This window comes from Penaeus monodon, chromosome 2 (genome assembly GCF_015228065.2).
Source record: "Penaeus monodon isolate SGIC_2016 chromosome 2, NSTDA_Pmon_1, whole genome shotgun sequence".
In the NCBI taxonomy this organism is placed as follows: Eukaryota; Metazoa; Arthropoda; class Malacostraca; order Decapoda; family Penaeidae; genus Penaeus; species Penaeus monodon.
In genome coordinates, this window is record NC_051387.1 from 25,600,218 (window position 1) to 25,607,633 (window position 7,416).

General features: G+C 41.4%; 2 non-coding genes across 2 annotated transcripts; one reads left to right on the forward strand and one right to left on the reverse strand.

The window, feature by feature from the left end:
* Window positions 1-1,890: 1,890 nt before the first annotated feature.
* Window positions 1,891-2,095, reverse strand: LOC119584662. The gene has a single exon (XR_005229835.1). It is a non-coding gene; the product is annotated as a small nucleolar RNA U3 (small nucleolar RNA).
* Window positions 2,096-2,773: 678 nt separating this feature from the next.
* Window positions 2,774-2,891, forward strand: LOC119584692. The gene has a single exon (XR_005229839.1). It is a non-coding gene; the product is annotated as a U5 spliceosomal RNA (small nuclear RNA).
* The last annotated feature ends 4,525 nt before the right edge of the window (window positions 2,892-7,416 follow it).

A 7,416-nucleotide genomic window follows, 5' to 3' on the forward strand; every position in this document is an offset into this window, starting at 1 on the left:
TAGCGAAATTAAGAATAGTTGTGTCTAATCAGTATTTGGATGGGTGACTGCCTGGGAAAACCAGATGCTGTTATTTTATTATACATGCTAAATATGTTGTGCATTTCTTTAGAGTTTCCTCGCCATATAAACCAGATGAACAAAATGTTAAGTGCTAATATTCCAAACAAAAACTTGCACAATACCAAACTACATATCAAGATAAGTGACAGAATATGTCCACGACATTAATCTATTTTCCCTATCCGTAACTGGTTTTGTTGTAATTATTATTACGATCATCAGATGTCCATACTCATAACGATTGTCGTCTTTTCTTGCCATGATTATTACCATTAATTTTATCTAATTGATAACTTACCAATTACTAACATTAGTGGTGGGATTACAATTACAATAATTTCTAATATTTCATTTTCATTCAAGTTATATTCATGAATATCATCAACAGTAGTATTGACATGATCATTTATGATTTACATTAATCATTATAGCAGCATTATATGTATCATTATTATGGGAGTGATGATAAGCAAAGAGGTTATACTGATGGTGACAATGATTATATAAATCTATTGTGTACCTTTATTGATTTAAAATCCGTGTATGTGTTGGCTATATTCCCGAATTGTACAATATACATTTACTGGTGAACCGTTCGTTTGGAATTCTCCTTATATGTGCAGGTAGTGTGATTCTTTACACACTCGTCACAGCTAGAATGTAACGGCAATAATGTTTAACGTAAATACAAAAGATACATTCTAAATGTTTCATGAAAAAGGAGAGAAAAACATTTAATGTTCATTATTCCTCTGTCAACGATCATACCACGTTGAAAGCACCGCTTCTCGTCCGATCAGTGAAGTTAAGCAACGTTGGAATGTCGAGAATACTTCGCCACGAAAAAAGGCTAAACCACTGTAGAAACAAATGTTCTTAATTGTATCATCTTAACTACATATAAGAAGGCCTAAATAACATTTTTATGCGGTTACTAATATCGATTGGTGATCTTACCATGATTGATATCGTTCATTTTGTCGAAATATTAATTTACTAATTATTATTATTATCAACAATGGTACTGCATTTTGTTCAAATTATCATCAATAATTATGACTTACATTTACATTTAAGAAGCATTATTATTACCATTATCATGACAACAATGACTGTAAATGACAGTAATTATCATAAGCTAATAACAAAAATGATGAGAAAAATAATGAAAATGTTAGTATTAATCATAACGATACAAATACAACCAAAAAATTCTGATAATAAAAACAATAGTGGCAAAAATGTTTCATGAAAACATCTTATAATCGGCATCTCTGCTTATGGGATTAGCTGTGTCATCTAGCTCTGTGCAAGAGATGCAGGGTGGTATTGGCCCGCCTTAGGGTCAACGCCACGAGATTTACCCACCGCACTCCCTACATTGAAATAAGATTTCCCCCACAATGTCACCCCTGCAACACCAACCTTACCCTTAACCATATCCTTACAGTCTGCAATCAATACAACACACAAAGACAAAGAATAAAAAATTATTTCCAAATAAAAATAAAGAATTTACACTATCAAACATTTTATCAGATGAAAAAATCATCAGTAAAGTAATCACTTTTTTAAGGGAGACAAAACTTTATGACCTTATATAGATTGAAAGAATAAATAGGATCCATTGGCTTAATAACCTTGGCCACATGCCGCTGGTTGATAGCCAAGAAATCCAACAAAGAAGAAGACAACTTACGTCAGTAACAGGTACTCAGTTTTGGATACTGAAATCCACGAAGCAGAAACCTTTTTAAATACGATTTTTTTTTCTCCTTGTCAGGAGTTTTCAAAAGTTCAAGAAAACTTCTTGTGGACTGATATTCAACCACTCAGCCTGTGTGATCCTCCTCTAAACATCGGTAAACCGAGTCAGAACGGTCATCAAATCTCTCAAGCAAAACACTTGAGAGCTGCTTCCCGCTCAAAGGATTACACTAACAGTCCTCATCGTGGTTGAACATATTCCGAGAATCTCGGCGAGAAAACCCGGCAATCGCACTATAGAAGTGATCCTATAAAGTATGATCATGTTTTCACATTCTACATTCATTCACACACTACATTTTACTGAGGACTCTATTCTAATACAACGGATTTTCACGTGTTCATATGTTGTTTTATATATATATGGCGTAATATGTGGACGTTCTTTGCCAATTTAAAAATATTTACGTAATCTACACCTATTTGATCAAATGGTATACAGCAAAATATAGAGGGGAACTAAATGCATTAACTATACATAGTTCAAAACAAGACATTTATACATATGAAATGACGTGGCACAGGGACTAAACTAAACTATATGAACACAAAGCATTATTCTTCATATTGCCTATTCCACTGCATCTCCAATGAAATTCAAGGTGCACATTTCTAGGTACTATAAGATAATCTAATACGAGAATAAACAGGTTCATGTATCTTCAAAACTGTCATCTCGATGATTAATGATTTTAAGGAAAAATATTCCTAATCATAAGCGATGTTTCAGTTTCAGTTGTTAAATTCAGTTATGTTCAACTACCTGGCTTATATATTTGGTTGACGTAAATATAATGACTACACATTTACTTTCATGCGTGCTAATCCTTATTAAATAAAATAACAATAGTGTTTATTTCAAGAGGTCTTTCTTGCCCTTATACACATCGCTCTACGAATCCTCAGTCTACCTTTGTTGGACAATGCTGTTATTAAGTATTCCTAACTCTGGTTTCCCTTCAAAACGCATAAATCTTTCGCCTTTTACTAAAGATTTCCTGGAGGGGAACAATCAATGAGTTTTACAAAATTTTTTTTCTATAGCCCACTTCGGTGGGTTCAAATTCAATTAATACGAAATAACATAAAAAAATTTAAACCTGATACTAATTTGTAGAAAAGGTGAATTCGGGAAAATTTTTTCCATTTTTTTTGATTTAGACTAGAAGTTTTAAACTTTTCATTCTTAGCAAAACGACATTTTTTATTAAAAAAACAAAAATATTTGGGGTTCGGGACTATACCCCTCAACCCTTACTATATTTTTTCGTTCTAATCTAAATTTTATGAAAATTTTTATTTATTGGTGCTAAAGGGATTTTCCTTAATAAAAAAAAAATTAGGCAATAAAGTTAAGACATTTTTGTTTTTAGAAGTATTCGATAGCTAAAACCCGGGAAATAGTCAATATTTTCGCAGTTTCTAATAATTTATCAGTAAAGTCAGGCAAGTTTTTTTTTGGGCTAATTTTATCATATGGACCAGGGGATTAAACCAAAAGCATTGGGAGCTGCTACGTCATTCATGAATTTTGGGCCCAGTAATGTTTAAAGGGGGGTCTCCAGTGGAATTTAAATTTCGTAAAAACGAAATCATTAAGGGGATAGCGGAACGAGTCCCCCCCTCAAAAATTTCCACTCGGTTAACCAATTTTTGGGTTAAACGCAGGGGTCCGATGAAAAAAACCCCCTTGTTTTTCGCAGAGCAAAAAACAATAAATCTTGTGCCACAAGATTACCCTGGGGGCCCGGGCCTTCGTTCGCTAGGGATTATCTTCTGAGTTTTGTAAAGTAAATAAATTTAAAGTAAAATCCCGTGATTACAGAACTTTTTGTGCTTTTCCCGCACCCTCAGTGCTCTAGATTGCAGGTGACACAGGCTACAGTAGTCGTAGTCAACCCACCTCAGACCCCCCTCTCTTTTACACCAGGGGAGCCCTTTTGGGTTTTGACCCCCGGGTGGGGGGGCCCAGTAGTTGGGGGTCCTTTGGGGCACTTTTTCTCTTTTAAAATTTTTTATCTTAATGTGATTTTCCGAGCCACCGGGTTCCCCGTGAACTCCCGGGGGGGTTTTTTAATTTTTGGGGGTTGGGGGGGGGCCCCCCCCCCTTTTTTAAAAACACAAGTTAGTTCCCGATCACTTTTCTATAGGCAACAATACAGGGGGGAAACCAGCTGTCACACTGCACGATACAGCTTATACAGGGCAACACATGTTTATCAGTCACAAGGGCACACACACTATGTCTTCCAGGAGCAGCACCCAATGCCTCTCCCTGGCTTGTTCCCCTCGCTCCTCTGCTCACAAGCCAGCTGCGTCATGTTCCCAGGTCCCTTCATGTTAACACATGCCCAGGTCATCCTTTTTTTTTTTTTTCCAATGTTACACATGTTTCGCAGCAGAGACACGACCCACTGGGCGAGCATAATATAATATATATATATATAATATATATGATATATATATATATATTATATATTATAATCAATGTATGTAGATTATATACTCAATTATATATATATATATATATATTCTATATATATACCATCTATAATACTATCATATGTCTGTTCTTATATAAATTATATATATATATATATTCTATATATCTATCTAATATATATATATATCTATAATATATATATGTCTATCATCTATCTATATTACTATATCTATTATCTCTATCTACTTATTTCTCCTCTATCTATCTATACTCTCTGGATACTACTGATATCGTCTATTCTCATCTATATATCTTATCTGTATCCTCTCTCTATCTCTATCTCTATCTATGCTCCATATCTCCTCTCATCTATCTCCTCTCTCTATCGCTTCTCTCAATCCTCTCTCTATATATCTCTCTCCCCTCTCTATCTCTCTATATCTCACTCCTCTATCTATATCTCCATATCTATATCTCTATATCTCTCCTCTCTCTCTCTTCATCTCTATCTCGCCTCTCTATCATGCCTCATTTCTCTCATATCTCTTCTCTCTCATCTCTCTCTCTCTCTCTCCCTCTCCGTCTATCTCTCGCTTTTTTAATCTATCTCTCTCTCTCCTCTTTCCATCTCCTCTCTCTCTACTATACTTTTCTATATGCTCCCTACTACTCTCACTCGTCTCTCTCTTTACCTATCTCTATCTCTCTATCCTCTCTCTCTCCTCCCTATCCATTTCTCTCTCTCTCTCTCTACTTCTTCTCTGTCTCTCTCCATTCTCTTCTCCTCTCTCTCTAACCTCTACCTCAGCTCTCTGTCCTCTATCTCTCTTTCTCTCCTCTCCTTCCTTCTCAGTCTATCTATTCTCTGTCTCTCTTTCTATATATAATATATATACATATATATTGCTATCTCTGGGTCTTGTCTCTGTGGCGAAACATGTTTTAACCTGCACCGGATCCCTGGACATGTGTTAACCTGCAGGACCCTGGAAACTGACGCAGCTGCTGTGAGCGGAGAAGCGGCGGAACAACCGAGAGAAGCGCGGTGGGGTGCGCTCCTGTGAAGCCCCTCTGTGTGCCCTTGTGACCTATAAACTTGTGTTGCCCTGTTATAAGGCTGTATCGTGCTGTGTGACATGCTGGTGTCCCCCCTGTATTGTGCGATAGAAAGTGTACGGGTAAATAACTTGTGTAATAAAGGAAAGACAGTACATTTTTGTGTTTCAGTTTCGTGCCTGCCTGCCACTTGGCATTTTCCCCTGTGGTGTTCTAGGACCTGTGTGCTCAGTGCCTCTTGGAGCTGTTCAGTGTCACGACCCTGTGGATAGCACGCCGTCCGCCTAGCCTGCCTTGTGTTGGTGGCAGAGCGAGACAGCGGCCGGCGTAACAAATGGTGCAGGAGTGTTATTTGTTATATTTGATCAGTGGACGCGCCAATTTATCATGTCGTCTAAAGATGGCGCAGCCATGGGGAGCAGAGGCTATGACTGGGTCATTCACGAGTGACGTAAATCCGAGCCAGATGCACCTGATCACTGCCTGCTGGCCGTTTGAAGGGAGGAAATGACACAAGGCAGAAGATCGGCACAGAGGGCACGAGAGGCGGCGCACCATCTCGTTGAGATGCAGGCAGAGGAGGCAGAGAACATTCTGCCAACTTGTTGAGGTGCTACAGATTGCAATCTTGCTCTGTGGTTCTCAGATTGAACTTCAAGCAGTACACAGACAAGGCATGCACAGCGTGAGATGTGAACTGATGGCGAGGTGCAGACTCTGAAGGGAGAGTTCAGGGCCTGATGGAGGAATGAAGGGGGGGGAGGCATCACGAGGTAGTACGTGCAAGCAGGAAGCGAGACGAGTTCTGGCTAACAGATGCCAGAGTGTCGATTTACTGGTCTGCCTGGGTCCGTGGCAGGAAACCCCGGTCCTCGCGGCGTCGTGCGCAGCCGTGGTCGCTGCAGGGCTGGGGACCTCATTGGAACGCTCCTTGGTGTAATAGTTTGCGCAAACTCGGACCCGTTCAACCCCCTCGTTGCCTCCTCCCCCCCTTCCTCCCCTCCCGGTGTTTTAGTTCATTGCTCGCGTTCTCCACCCTGCATCCCCTCGTGCTCCAGACATTCTGTGAGGCGTAAGCCGCTGAGTACGACGGAAGGTGCCTGGGAGGCAGATGTCGCCCAATGTAAATACTGTAATCTGCCCAGCTGGGGCCAGGAAGATGAAAAGGCCCTGCAGCTGTAACAGCGCTAAGGGCCCCGAGTTGGAAGTGTTGGGTCATCTGCCGCATCCCAAGATGGCCTCTTACCCGCCAGTTGTGGCTTGGCAATTTGTTGCCTTCCAGCGTGCTGCAAGGACTGTGGTGTATGGTCCCATTCCGAGTGCATGTCCTTAAGCTAGGAAGTGGTACGGCAGAAACTCTGGGAAGGGGCCGAAACCCAGCCGTTCGTCGTTCCCGGGCCCCGACTTGGTAAGCTGCCGTCGAAACCACACGTGCAGCGGAGGGCTCAATAGATGGAAGGCCATGCCGCCTTACAGTGGAACACTGGGGCTGGAAGACCTAGTGCGGCCATGAATGTTGGCCACTATGCAAGCTTCCGACGCAACCACAGGACTGTGTGGGTCACTGGGCATTGTGTGCAGCTCAAGGGGCCAGTGGAGTCTCGTATTTGGCGGGGCAGCGACGGTGCAGCGGCTGCCGTTATATGTGGGCCGATCTGGACGAGCACTACTGCTTGCTGGGCCTTGACTACCTGACGCAGAGTGATGCGTGTGTCGGACCTTGATGGCGGAAGCTGGGAGGGTGCACGGTGAAGATGTGCCCTTGCTTCCAGATGGTTGGCTGTGCAGAGGTATTTACGGTTGAGCGACTCAACCTTGCCCCAGTTACAGAGTCTAGAATCCGTTGTCGCTGCAAGATGATGCGGGAGTAGATGGCTCGGAGCCATCTCAAACCTGCAGCTGGCTGATGGCGTAGCAGTTTGGGCGGAGCCTTGTTGGAACGCAGGGGAGGGGTTAGTTACAGTGTTGGTAGCTAACTTCATCCGATAACGCCCAGAAGGTGCAAGCTGGTGCAAAGCTGGCACTTGTGTGAAGGTGGGCACCCAGAAGAGTCGTCGAGGAGCGATGAGTTGGGTTGATTTGGGTGT